This window comes from Apis laboriosa, unplaced genomic scaffold (genome assembly GCF_014066325.1).
Source record: "Apis laboriosa isolate Shangri-la unplaced genomic scaffold, ASM1406632v1 scaffold204_cov149, whole genome shotgun sequence".
Lineage (NCBI taxonomy): Eukaryota > Metazoa > Arthropoda > Insecta > Hymenoptera > Apidae > Apis > Apis laboriosa.
In genome coordinates, this window is record NW_025222299.1 from 1,455,948 (window position 1) to 1,471,334 (window position 15,387).

The window sequence follows — 15,387 nt, forward strand, 5'->3', positions numbered from 1 at the left end:
TCAGAATGGAGGCACGAGGCTTCGCCCCGGCATCGCGGAAAATCGCTCCGTTTATTTGCATCGGGCCGCGTTTCGACGATCACGAGGAAGATACGCCGATGCCAGGCCGATGAAAATAATCCTAGGCCGCGTGCTAAACTTGTTGTTCCACGAATCTACTCCCAGAGCCCTGTCGAGCACACCACTCCGAGTTTTGTTTGCTCGTTCCGCGGAAAGGAAACACGCATTCGATAAATAATCGAGTCGAAGAGGGTTCGCGGTTTCGATGTTGCGTGGCCAATGCGTGGACAAGGATTCCAAATTGAGGAGGAATTGAGGGAGGATAGATTACGATTAAAATTTGTGTGTTATAAATAGAAGCTTTAAATATTATACACACGTTGCTAAGAAATTGTTTAAAAAGTAACATTATATAATCTCCATAATCCTTCGAGATATTCATTTATCAATTCATTCATCAATTTTACTGGACAGTGAACGAATAGACACGTGTACAGTTCTCTTCCATTGCATATTTGGAAATAAAAATCATATCATTCTTAAATAAAGTAAAGCGTATTTAAGCGTTTATAAATTTTTAAAGTCGAAGAGTTGCTCGTTTTTCATCGACAATCTCCTCTCGAGATCTTCGGTCTTATAGTCCGATAGACCGACTGACAGGCTTCAAGGTTTCCTTCTTCCTTTGGTGAATGCGAATTTCACGGCCGGATAATCGCGAGGTAGATGACTATCTAACGATACTTTACATGCGACTATTATTCGTATCCGATGTAACGCGCCTCGGATTTCATCGTGGAAACCGAAACGTGATTACAACGCATTGTTGCAAATACCCGTCTTCTTCTCCCGAGATCATGGTTGATAAGGACGCAAGGCTCTTCTACTCGCCGCGTAATCCGAGATTCTTAGATCCTAAATCCGTACGAGCGATCCACGATCCATCATAACGTGCGTTTACACCAACGTAAGTAAGCGATGGACTGGTTAAACTGGCAACTACGATAAGACTAAGATTCGTCAAATTTTTTCCTCGATATCTCGTGGACACGATTTTTTTCTTTTCTCTTTTTTTTTTCTTTCTCGATTAAATATCGTTTCCAAGAATTATCGTATATACCAAACTCGTTCCAATAATAAGTAATAGCTAGAGATATAATTATTGGAACTGTTGAATTTGGTAGATTTTGGATTTTTTAAAATTATTGAAAATATAATACGCGAGTTGATATGTATAGATGTAATTCTGTTGATCGATACAATCATTGAACGATGATGAATTTAATCAAGGAAAAATTTTAAAATAGAGAACGATATCACGCCACGGAACAATTATCCTTCATTTTCGCAATTCCTTCGAACAACAATGATAATGAATTGCTCCAACTCAAAGAGAATTAAGAAAAATTGAATTTCTCCATAATTCAGGTGCAATTGTACGTAAACAGATATTATTCGTCCCGTTCGACACGGTATCACTTCGATACAGTTGACCAAGTAGAAACCGTTCGCCCTTCTCCTCAACCGAACGAGATAAATGCTGCAAAACCGCCTTTCGAGGCGGTGTCTGCGAAAAATGGATCCGGGGGAGGAGGGGAGGGGGAAAAAGGAGCAAGGAAATGAGAACCGGTCGCGGAGAGCGGAGCGAAACGATTGTTCTCTCGGTCGTAGCTCGAAAGTATCGAGGAATCGATCGCGTTGAAGCCGCTTAGCTTCTTGCATTACCGGTTGCGCATTCTTGCACGTGCGAAACGGACGTTCGAACGGACGACTGGCCTTTCTCACGCGAACCAACAACTTCCACATACGACCCTTTACACTCCCCCTCCCCTCAGTCTTTCGGAAGGTTTGATCCCTGAATTCGATGAAAGATCGATCGATTTACCGATCGATTTCGCCGAGAGACACTCGACGAAGATCTTATCTCGGTGAAGTTTAATTATGGATATCGTTAGCGATGCAAAAGACGAAACGAAATTTCTTCCAAAGTAAACGAGACCTGAATTGGCCTTGTTTGGTAATCGGGAATGGGGGAGAAAAGAGAAAAAGAAATCGTCGATTACTTTTGCAAACGTAGCGTAGTACGTTGAAGAAATATCCTTTTATCCTTTCGAAGGATTTTCGAGAAATCGTTTCAAGGCTTACTGGTAAATTTCGTGGAATACGAAATTGCCCATCGTTTTTATATATTCGATTTTATATATTCGAGAATATTCGTTGCGAGATAAACTTTAAATATCGTAAGAGGTAATATTAGAATGTACGGGTGAATAAAATTGTTAAAGCTTATGAATATTTGAATATAGATTAAAGATTTCCTGAGATTGGATATATATATATATTGTATTCGCGTTGAACGAAAGATACGTGAACACCAATAACATTAGATTGAAAATTGTCTGCATTTAATATGGAGAAAAATAATAGGAATAAAAAAAGAAAAAAACTTGTAAAGAGCTTCAAATTACGCGAACAAACTGTTATTATTAATAATCTTAAGAGCTTTCGTTTCGAGTTGATAATTTCGCGGAGGAGGATGGGCATTTCGTGGGCCGATTTTATCTCGATCACGGCTCCTTTGAACTCTCGCGATCGCGAAGCCTTTTCCTCGTAGAACGCACATCTGTACTTCCGCCATCTTTTTGCCGCCGGCCAAGAGCTCGCGTTTGCCAACCGCACTCGAGGAGGAAACATCGTTCGAGTTGAATTCAAATAATCAAGGGATGCTTCTGGCGCGGCTACAAAAATGTTTCTTCTCGACCGGAACGAGTCGAGGCCGCTGGAGATTATGCTTGTTAAAAATTGTCCCTATCTTTCTAATATTCTTCGCGTATCTTTATATCACGTATATGAGTTTCAAAGAGAGATAATTTTTATGTAATTTCCTTAAAGGAAGAAAGAGGATCCGTTTCGAATAAATTAAACTTCGATCGCGAATCGAAGAATCGAAATACGAAACTTTTGCAAAATTGTCGAGCTTCGAATACAAATATTTATAAAAAATTATCCACCGATACCGAATCCACTTTGAACGATAGCAACAAATTCGAACAAATATCTGTACCAAATTCCACACTTTCCTAAAAATTCATTTCCTATGGAGACCGAAAGAAACAGAAATAGTCCACGACAAACTCGAAAAATTATTGTATCGACACGTTCGTCGAATAATTACTTCACCGAATAATCCAATTAATAAATTACACAACGGGGATTACCCTGGATAAATACCAGAAGCAGGGACAGAGAGGTCCGGTCTCGACCCACGTGCGTTAAAACGTTCCCGCCATTGGTGTCGCAACGGCGAGATCACGAAAGAGAGGCAGCAGTCGTTGTGCCACCCTTTAAATAGACGGGCCGCCTTTTCTCGTCGTGGGACGCCGTCTATTTCAAGACTGGTTGCAACCTCGAAATAAAATCCGTGACTCATGCCCCTTTGTTTGGTGTGGGTGGCCGGCAACAACACGCCGTTTCCCGTGTCGTGGCACGGTTACGCGGCCGTGCTCACCGTGTATTCGAACGAGAATACCAGACGAGCGCGAGGCCGGCCAGGGATCCCCCGCCTGGGAAAAAGGGAGCCGCGTCTGGCTAGAGTCGGTGCGAAGGGGAACGCTCTACTGAAAAGTGGAATACGTTCGGAATCGCGACGCGGCTGAAACGGCAAACTCGATTACGAATTGACTTTGCATTATAACTTTGTATCATCGTGGATTATAATTTCGACATTACAGCTTTTCGTCGAAGTTATTTATTCTAACGATTATTAAATTTATCAATCTCAATGTTCGTGAACGAATATTTTATGTGAGCATACGTGAAATTGAATAAGGGATGTTTATAATAAGAATTTTCACATTTTCTGGTGATTCGTTTATACTTTTGATCTATTAATTAAATATTTATAGTATTTAAAAATTGTTTATTATTTATTAGTAGACTGCCGCGTTTATGCATTCGTGCAAAATTTATTCTACACGAATATTCGTAATTTATTATTATAAATGGAAAAACGGTGTATTATAATAAAAAATAATACACAAAAATGTTAATCCTTTTTTACAGTGAAAACGGATCTTAACTGGATCGCGCATCAATTTTCTCGATCCATGGATTTTTCATCGGTTCGGCGAGTAAATCTTCGATACGCCCACGCTTGCCACCAACTGATAACAATTATTCAAATCGACTTTACGCAGGTGGCACGCCTGTGCGTGACGCCGTATCGCCTCGCTGTTTCACGCGTGTACGCGCCTCCTCTCTCGTGTTACTCTCGTCTTCTCGTCTTAATAAAACCGGGAGTCAAGTTTCAAAGGAAGTTTCTTGCCTCGCAAGTCTCTCTTAACGGATCTTTCACTTTGATTCGACGTTAATTAGCATCGCCACCGGATCTTGAATATCGACGGTTTCACTCTCGGATTAAACTTCTCTCGGAGAATTGTTCCGCTCCACGTGATCGAGAAAATGTAATGTTTTAATTTTGAATAATTAGATTATATTTCTCTAGTTCATTCTAATTTAATATAGCATTGCGATTGTGTAATAATTGCGAAAAGTAATAAAGATTCTTTTCAAAAGGCGATCATAATTTTCTAAATCGTTGTACAATCTAAAATTCAATTCAAACCAGAGTATATATATATATGAAAATTCCTACAAATCATAATTGCTGAGTTTCTCAAACAAAAATTTTAAAAATTATAGATTTTTCTTTTATATATATTTCAAGCATTTCGAGTATATTTTTTTTTTTTTTTTTTTGCTTCGATCGGATTATAGATATCGATATTTTCATACGGAGAACACGGAGGAGAAGAAAACAGGGTTTGGAAGGTAATGGAAGAAAGGAAAAACCGACGGAACCGGTTAGAATGCTCGAAAAATCATAGACGTACGACGCGCAGCTGGCGTTTAATTACAATGGAGATTGTATCGCGTGGCTCAGATCGGTCTCGCCCCTAATCTGCATTTATACGCGGTCACGGATCGCAGCAGCCTACTTTCTGGAAACGGATGCATACCTGCCTCCTGTGATCCCGATTTCAAGAGCAATGAAATCTCTTTAAATCTTTGCCGAGTAGCAAATATCGTGAAATTTTTCTTAAATTTAAAGAAAGAATTACAGATTCAATCAAGTGGATCAATTTTTCCTATCTTTTTTTTTTTTTTTTTTTTACTTAAAAATAAAAGAGACACTTTTGTGTAACCGATGATGTACACTTTTTAAAATATAACGTGAAATGTGAACGAATCGTTGCCATTATTTTCGAAACCTATATATTACTTCATAATAAGAATTTAATTACAGGATCAGTTACAAAACAATGGAGTATCGTAAAATTATTTAAACGATAAAAATTATAGAATTTGGACTCGAAAATTTTACTTTCGATTCGATCAAAAAAATTGCCCGATTTGATGCGCAGTTTTGCATTTTTCCAAAAGCACGTATATCCAAATCGAAATAATCGAAAGAATCGGAGGAATCTGCGGGAAATCCAACGGTCGTTTAAATCGAAATCGGCCGGTCGCCCACGCGGGAAAGGCGATTGCAAGAGTGGACAAGAGTGGGATCGGTCGATGGAGTGAGAAGCGTGAAAAAAAATGAGAGAAAATAAAAAGAAGCCGGAGTGGAAGGGAGCGAGAACGATGCACGATTTCATTCATGAGCGACCCACTTAAATTTCATTCAACGATCGGCTCGAACCTTCGCCCGATACCGGTCCGCCTTTCTCTCTTCTCGAACCTGTCGTTTCGAACCTTTTCCCCTCCGTTTTGAAAGCGCGTTTCGAACTTGAACAACGACGAACGATTAATTTTCACGAAATCGATTGCGAGCGTTTCTTTTTCGTAAGGAGAGCTTACGAAAAAATTGAAAAAGAGAGAGACATAGAGAGAGAGAGAGAGAAAGAAAAAAGGAAAAAGTTTCCGAAATTACATGCAATACATTTCGCAGAATATTCGCAAATGCAGAGGGTGAAATCGGTAATGCTCGATTTCTCGTTCCTCGAGAGCTGACTCGGCATACGTGCGAAGATAAGCGGGCAGAAATGGCTTAATATCGTGCAACGTGCACCGTGTCTTGTTACCAAACAACCGGTTGCTGATAGTGCAACAATATTCTAGAATGGGGAGCGGATAGCCGGGCATTGTTTATCGGTGTGGCGGGAACAGAGCCGATACGCAAAGCTTAAATAACTCCTGTATCTCCTCTTTCTCGTTCCCTTATCCCCCGAGTGGAAACGTGAAAAATGGCATGCATCGGCTGCGCCCAGCGATGTTTGCTCGCGATTAAGGCATGAACTATCGGCAAAATGTACGTATCGCCCTCGGTGAATAATCGTTTTCACCCTCCCTCCTGTAAAATCCTTCTTCTTCTTCGAGATGCTCGATACAGAAATGTTTAATTTAAGGATGAGAAGGATGTGTCGATTAGAAACTAAATGACCAATATTCGATCTTTCGTAGTATGTACTTTGATGAAATCTGATCAATGTATCGCATATTCGTACATATTGGAAAATTTTTCTTTTCATCGAAATCCCCTGTATTCGAAAAAAGGGTTAAATATATCTGACTTTGGCTTTGAAAATAATTTGATATTCCTTTCAATATTTGAATCGTTCACGAAAAATTAAAATATTGCAATATTAATATAATCGCAGATTGCACTCTCAGAATAATTTGAAAATTCACGCTTATCCAAATATAATATTTCCGTTAATATCTCTATTATCGATCGAGGCAAGAGAAAGAAATATTCGACGACGAGAGAGCTTAATATACCTTTTACCTATTCTACTCTATTACCTACATCGGAAACACGTAAATGATCCTATTAAGCCACGCAATGCAACAAAATACGCGGAATACCGAGTCAGCCAGTTTCCTCTCGAGTTTGGTATACCGCTGCACACGATTCGATACGATCGATCCATGGAACGTCAGGTATTTCCTGATCGTGAAACCAACCCGTGGAAGATCCGCGAGCACGGGTTGGCCGGGGTTCGTTAAAACGAACCGTCGATAAATCAGACGATATCGACGATCGAGCATATCGCGATCATGTAACGGAAGCTGAGGATCATCTTCGTTCGGATGACGCTTCTTCTCGAGAGATCTCGCTCGTGCCATCGAGGAGGAAAGAAGAAACGAAGACGTAACGCTTGGAGGATGTCGTTTTTTTTTTTTTTTTTTTCTTTTCCTCTTAATTCCTTGACAATCGTGGACGGAGAGATTCCAAGCGTAATTGCAAGATCTTTGTTTCGAGTATCTCGTGATTTCGTGCGAGTGGAAAATAATAAATGAAATGAGGACTATCGATGAATTTTTTTTACGTGGAACGTGTTTCTTTCCTTATATTTAATTCACTTTTAATTTAACGTACGGCGTGCGATTAATTATTTCTGTTTCGTGAAAGATGGTAGTTTTCATTATTTTTATTCTATCTAAGAACGAAGAAAGATAGATTAAATCGAGTCGTTTATTTTCTTTCATCGATTGAATGAAAAGAGCACGACGTTGAATGAATAATTATTTTTTTTTCTTTTCAGATGGAAGAAAAACTATTGTAAAATTAATATTAATTAATATACACCTCTTCCAGCAAAGTGGAACATTTATTCGCTTCCTCGCTTTATAATTCTATTTATATCGAGTTTCTTTCCATGTTAATCTTCCATTCTCAATTTTGTTTTCCAAATGAATTTTTTTTTTTTCGCTAAAGTTAAAAGTTATCCTGATATTTACTTTTAATTCTGCAATATTCTCGGAATATTTTAAAACGTTTTGCATCAACGCTTTACACGATGAAACGAATGCTTGTGGCCAATTGTGGAATTTTATTTCATGAAAGGTATTTACACGTTTTTTCCCCCCCCTTACGTTTCTTTCGCAACGTGCCACAACGTTTTTGTATCAAATCTTGTTCACGTCATCTATTTTATTCGCATGTTCACCGCACGAATGCAAAATAAAGACTGCCACATTTCTATTCTATCAAACGTGTATATATACGTAACTTTGTTTATATATACATATATACACACACGTTTTCCTTTTATAATTCGAACGGCGCCACAATCGAACTTCTGAAACGATTCCCGATCCTTATTTCGATTCTTTTGCGTCATCGTCTGTGATTTCCCATTAATCGAATGCCTCGTTAAAATACGTGATCATTCTAATTTCTATTTTATCCCCTCGTATCTCATTTTACTTTTCACCAACGCGCCTACCACCAAGTTTCCAAGAGATTTCAAACAATTTAGAGAATCGTGCAGAAGTTTTATAAAGGCATATAATAGATTCCAATTTGTCTGACTCACGGCTCGACAATTCGACAAAGCGAGAGAATTCGCTATATCGAAGAAGAGAAAGATCATAGAGGCATACGTTTCCATTCGCCTCTTCTTTCGCAATTCGCCTTTGCCCACCGTTGCCCTTTACCTCACGAACGACGTTATTCGAATTATCGTCAATCCCGACGTCCAATTTCCCCGCAATTAATTTCTTGATAGACGTATCGTTGATTTGAATTGCTAATAGGACCGAATGTTCGCCGATCGAGAGACAGATGAAAACATTTCGTTGCGAAAGAATCGTATGGAACAGATGCGCCGTTTCTCGAGTAAGTACGAGCATCGAGGATCGAAAGGTTAAAAAGAATATATAACTATGTAACCAATACGTAATATTGACTTCGATCACAAAGTTATCTGAGCCTCATTAACAATTTTATTACGATATATATTTTTTTTTCTTGTTTTTTTTCTTTAGACTCTCTCTCTCTCTCTCTCTATATATATATATATATATATATCTTTTTCTATCGCGTATGTGTCTGTGAACGATTGGGCGGTATATATAAAGAGGCATTAAAAGATACGAAAACGGAGACATTTCGTGTTTACACTCGATATCAACTTATGAACGAACAATTTCTTTTTCTTTCTTTCTTTCTTTTTTTTTTTTTTTTTTTTTGTNTGTTTGACTCGTTTGATAAACGAGATAGATAGATATAATTTTCGAATCATCGGGAGACAATTATATTTATACTTTCGATCTTTTTGATTTTTCTATTTTCGCAAGAAGAAAGAAAATAAAAATAATCGTGCATGTTTGATATAAAAATCGCATGCACGCTTCTTTAAAAGGTTCGTTTCGAGAAATAGTCGATTAAACGAAATCAATAGGGCACGTATCTTAATTAAATTGATCAATTAGTGCCACCCTACAGATACCAACAATCGGATTAATGTAATAATTCTTAATCACGATGATAATACCATGTGAACCATTTGATCCCCTTATCGATGGATTAATTGAAGGTATGGAAAATAAATTGTTCCACTATTATCAGAGGCAACCAATTAAGTCTAATTCTATCACGATACGAATAAGCTCGCTCGTGTTAATTAATTAATTCGATGATATCTGTCTATTAAATAATAGAAAAAGAAACAAAAATATATATCGATCAAAAAAAAAAATTATGAAGAAATTAAAACTCGATGAGAATTGAAAAACACTTTTATCCAATATTTATTATACATATCCCGTACACGTTTCCATCGTTCCAGCGAGGCAAGATTATTCCAATTAACTCTTCTATGAAATCTAACCGGCGTAACAATTGCCAAGAGAGGTTCAGTTAGCAATTAGATTTCACTTAATCCAATCCTCGAAGCGACACGAGGAGAACGAGGAAAGACAAACGATGATGAGTCCTCCTCGAGCACGATTGTGCAACTCGATCGTCGGGCAAAAACTCATCAAAGGCGAGCCGCTTCTTATTTCGCGATAATATCTTCGTGATAAGAGGCGGCGTGGAGAGGATCGTAAACAGCGAGTGGTTTATCGGTGACCTTTCGTCGCGGCTGCGCCGCTCTAATTGCCATCGCCCCCCTTTCAACGAGCTTACGCTGTGATAACGATGAATTGTTTAGGTGGACGAGATACTTTTAGATACGTGCGTATCTAGATGATACATATATATATATATATATATGTATACATATATGCGTACATATATATGTGTGTGCTCGATTACTTTTAATTAACCCTAAAGGCCAGGCTTGGCCGAGATCCGTCTTCGAGTTGACTAATCGTTTCCTCCGTTATAGCTTCATTGTACATGTTACAATTAGTCGCGTAATAGACGTAATTTTGATTGGCGTGATGCCGCGGATATCGTGGTAAAAATCTGGTAAATTTCTGTTTCTCTTTGTCTTTTAAAAAGCTATAATCGATATCTCAGATAGATTCAAACTTTGGATAACTTTGGGGACAATTCGTTTCGAAAATTTTTAGAAAAGGAAAAGGAGAAAGTTTTGGAAACGAGTCTATTTAAGTAAACGTGAATTGATGGTGTTATTGAATTTCTGTGTATAAGAAGTTTCCTCTATTTAGAAGAATCAATTTTCGATTGTAAGTAACAGTTTCTAGCAATTAAATCTATTTATCGGAGTATGTTATTATGCACGACAAATTATAAATAGGTATAACGATCAGAATTTCAATCGTATGAAGCGTGTTTATCCTTTGAATTTAGATAAGCAAGTTGAGTTGCATTAATATGTCGATACACGTTACTTTTTTTTTATTAATTTATCCTGCTTTAATATCTGATCCTGATGTATTTCGTCTATCGATAGCGTGAAATAGGTAACAAGATTTAACGATATGGATGGCGTGTAAATCCATAGGGAAGGCCGTTGGTAATCGGCTTTCTTTCGATCGGCATACCATGAATCGTCTAAGCCGCTTATGATTAATGCCATGTCGATTCAGTTTGCAATAAATTTCGATACGATCGACACAAAGTGCAATGTTTGAGTATTCTGAGAGTTGGATCTATACTTTGAGAAATAACGATGCATTCTCAGATAATTAGGATTAAATCATACGATTTTTCACGATTCTCCACCCTTTCTTTGTGAAAATCAATTTACAAAATATTGTAATCATGTTTAGATAAAAAAAGAAATTCTCATAATAAAATAATTTCATTCGTTAAAAATCTGCATTTTTATTTTTAATGTGAAAGAATCGTCAGATGGTGAAGTTTTATATTGAAAATCGTTCTCATATGCTCGAAAGAATCTTTTCGAAAGAATCGTTTCGCAGTTTCACCTGATTTCTGATGCAATATTAAAACGCGATGTGGAAATCTGAAGTCAGGAGATTAACTTAACTTGCCGAGATTACCGGCGCCGAATGATGAGCAATGGAAAAGATTGTAAGAAGATTAAAGAAGTTCGAGAATGTTACAATGTCTAATCTTTTTGAATATCATATATCATGCATTCTGTACATATTCCTCTTAAAACAGATCTTAAAACTTCTCAGAAACCGATGAATAATAATGAATTGAGGACCTCTAGTCACGCCTGGAAAAATATGCCAATATCTGCGAACAATCTCACTTCTTGACATCGTCGTATAATAATAATACCTCGGCACATACTATACGACAAGCATATTGATTCACAACTGCAGCCAAGATTCACAAAATCACCAAGATAAATTATTACCGAAAGATTGTATCGCAGAGGAAGATTCCATCAGCGTGAAATCGGCAAAGTTCCCTCGCGAATAAAAAAAGGAATTAATGAAAACCGATGGAATGTGGGCGCATTCGAGGTATTGCGCATGCGCGCCTCAGTCGCATGGTGGCGATCGAAAAGCCGCCATCGGGAAATAGGAGAATTCTATTATTAGAGTTTAATGCGCGGATATTATGCGGTAACCCTGTCGAGAAGGCATCCATCGAGAGTGTCCAGCCTCGATCCTTATAAATAATTCAATGTGGCGTCGCGTGTGCACGCGTGCGCCCGCCACGGCGGACATCTTTTATAGTTTCGAAGTGGAAAGAAAAAAAAAGGAACGCGAAGCCGAGGGGAAATAAAAACACGAAGTCGCGGCCTCGTCAGTCGGCCAAGGCTGCGACTGGTGCATGCGTGGGCGGATGCACGAAGAACTCGATCGTTCGAGGCGATGCGATCGATCGATCGGGGCGATCGATCGATTGTGTCCGTTCCCGCGATTTTCGAACGTTTCGTGATCGCATCGAACGATCGATCCACGTCGAGTCGATCATTCCGCTCGATTCGTTCGAGTGTGCGACGTACAAGGTGCACGTGCACTTCGATTCAACGCGCATCATCGATGGGACGGACGGAGGTATTACTCAACTGCGTGCCGTGTAGAAAATCTCGGCGCCATGTTGATGGTTCTTGTCAGCGGATGTTATTGTCGTACGTACGAGGTTTTCCTTTTAATTATGATTAATGAACGTTGTATGTTTTTACTTGCAGGAATTGGATTTCCATTGTAATTTTTAATAGCAAAAATAGAAACGAGAGTAGGGAAATCTTTATCACAGATTTGATTGACTTTTTTTAATGTTTTAATCCAGTGAAAGAAATGTTGTACGGTTCGATTTGATCTCGAATCGATGGGTCAAGGCTGTTATTCCGAAACGTAGGTGGACCATGTCGACGGAAAATGTATTAAATTAAATTATAGACCGTTTTTATGATATGGCCGGCGGCTAATTCGATTTGCATAATATCGACGATTTAGAATCAACAGATTGCTGTTTCATCGAGATATAATTATTTAACATACGTGTATTGATTTGTTACTTTGTATGCGATTATGACAATTTCTCGCTCGAAGTTCGTAGAATTATTTTTTATTGATTAAGTCATAGATATACTATAACGTTATAATGTAATTTAATCGATAATTAGCAAAATTTCCATCATTACAAAATTGAAAAATGCAAAATGTGCAATATATTATATTCTAAATAAGAAATTTCTGAAATAGGATTTTGAATAATGGATTTTTTGATGACTAAAGGAGACTATAAAGGATATTAAAATATCAAGTAGGAGTCAAGGAGTGGAGGCGTCAAGAACATTTCAAGATCAGTTATGTTTCTACAAATAGTATTTAATGCACAAAGTCTTGAGTTTACTTCGGATCTAGTCAGATATTATATAATAATCATAAAAATCACTTTTAATCACTTTAACTTTGAAATGCTTTTCAAGTCTCCATCTATTTATTTTTCTCTTTTGAATTTTAATATAGTTATGAGTTTTAATATTTTAATATAGTTGAAAGTATATTAAAATTAACAAAAATTAAAGAAAGTCAAAAACGCTTTAAAATATTAAAGAGAAATAAGAGATTGGAATATTAAGAGAGTATTGGAGAAAGCGTTAAAGGATATTTCGCAAGAAACTTTGCATATATGGCACAAAATAGATATTACTAAATATCAAATATCGTTTAACAAGATACAGACTTTTAAATATATCTAACATACCTGCCATTTAATATTCTATATAACATCTTTTATAATCTATTACACGAGTCTCTATATGTTACGATATTAACAATGAAATGAAAACATTCCAGGAAACGAATAGAATATAATTGCTTTCGATTACATTGAATTCTCTCTTGCTGCTCGACCATTTATCGAAGACACATTAATAAGACAATTATCTCTCTAAAAAAAGAAGAAGAAAAAATAGCCTTCGAGAGTTTTGCAAAACAAGGTAAACCAACTTATAAAAAATTATCGAACTGCCAACGAAAGAAATGTCACTATGCATATTTCTTGGACATCGATTCGTGAAGAAGCCCGTCATTAAACAGCAAGTCATTGAAAAGCAAAGCGTGAACGAAACTTGATATGTTCGTGCTGTGATAATATCATCGAGTTGATCGAAAACTTTGTGCTAACGGATATAAATAAAATTAATGAGATTATGCTTTCGAAACATGGACTTGCGCTCAGACACGGTTAATTGACGATCCGAATTCTAAAATTAATATGCTGAAGAATAATATATACGCATGTTTCGTTAATGGAGTCGCGATCTTGATAAAGACCACACGAAAGTTCGATTATGCGACTGAAATGAAACGAGGAACGCGCCTTATCCCTGGCCAATAAACGCGAAACGCCCTGATAAGCCGCGATACGGCGAACGACACCGATAGTTCTTGAGTAAAGGTGAAAGGAAACTGGATTTAAGCATATACGGAATGAAACCGGTTTCAATACTTTCCGAACCCCGTAAAGGAAACATTTTCCTGTGTGCTCGAATGGAAAATCAGCATGGAATCCGCATGATTCCAGCATATGGCGAATCTCTAGTGATAAAATGAAATTACGAAAAATATATGATGAGAATTGTTGAAATATTTAATCGAAAAATAAAAATTAAGGATATTTCAAAATTTTAATAATGATCATATTATTTATATCAAGTTAATTACTTTTACTTTTAGTAATATTAACAAATGGATTAATTATAAAAAACTTCTAACAACAAATAATTTCTATTGTTAAAGGCGATAATTTAATATTCAGATATTTTCAACATTTTTATTTTTATGTTTGATTTTTTTCGACATAGAGTATGCTATTTGATAGATAGCAATTTCAATTTAGGAAATTTATAAAAAATGAAATAATAGCACATGAATATTGTATTAGTGATCTATGCACTGAATATTAAAATATAATAATTTTAAATAAATAGTTCTCCTCGTAATTATTATACTATGATAGAAAATTAATATAAATATATATAAAAATATCGTTAAAATTAACATACCATTCGATTTCTGTAATCCACGGAAGCATTGTGTCCTGTGGTTCGACGAAGTTGTTTGATACCTCGTGGTGGCGCCGCAGTCCGCATTTTCCACTTAACCTCACTTTTCTAGTTTATACTTAACTCATCACCAGATTCATGGTGAATCGTAGAGTAAATTTTATGGAAAAAACTCTGGCAAATAACTGTTTCTATTCACAAATATTCACAGGTTAACGAGTACATTGCGTGCATCCGTAATAACAACGCTACGTGTCTCGTTTGTATGCTTGTCATACGAATAATCGAATAGTTTTTACGCGACACGCTTTGAAAAGTTGTCCCGCCAGAAATCATAGAGCGCGCGCGCCTGATACAGATTACAAGTGATCAAGTCTTTCACTGCGAGGAAGTTACATCATATTTGAAAGGTTACTTGGTCGAATCGCGACGTTCATTACGATTCACCCACGTGAATTCTTTATTCCACTATCGAATATTTGTAAAACGGTATGCGAGAAATATGTCGTCACAAACAAAGAACGTAGGTATCTTGATAGAAATTGTGCACGCACAAACAGCTGTTAACGTTCACTCCTGTCACTTTGAAGTAGTTCATTAAGCTTATTATATACTTTCTACGGCGAGTGATTTCGTTCGTTAATAAGATCGTAATTATCGCGCTCGTCCTCGTAAATGTACGACGATAACTGCTAATAGACACTCGACTCACGAGACGATCAACGAAAGTTTCCGCGGCTGCGCCACACGT

At 37.2% G+C, this 15,387-nt stretch overlaps 1 protein-coding gene across 2 annotated transcripts in view; it reads right to left on the bottom strand.

The window, feature by feature from the left end:
• The window catches only part of LOC122712695 (NAD(+) hydrolase sarm1), a 123,260-nt gene that overhangs the window by 96,951 nt on the left and 10,922 nt on the right, over positions 1-15,387 (bottom strand). The window contains exon 1 of one of the 2 annotated variants that reach the window (XR_006346393.1): positions 14,637-15,357. The exons of the other annotated variant lie outside the window; for it this stretch is intronic. The gene's annotated coding sequence lies outside the window, so the exon portion shown is untranslated. Of the gene's footprint in view, positions 1-14,636; positions 15,358-15,387 lie in introns of those variants that run through there. 2 annotated transcript variants of the gene reach the window in all.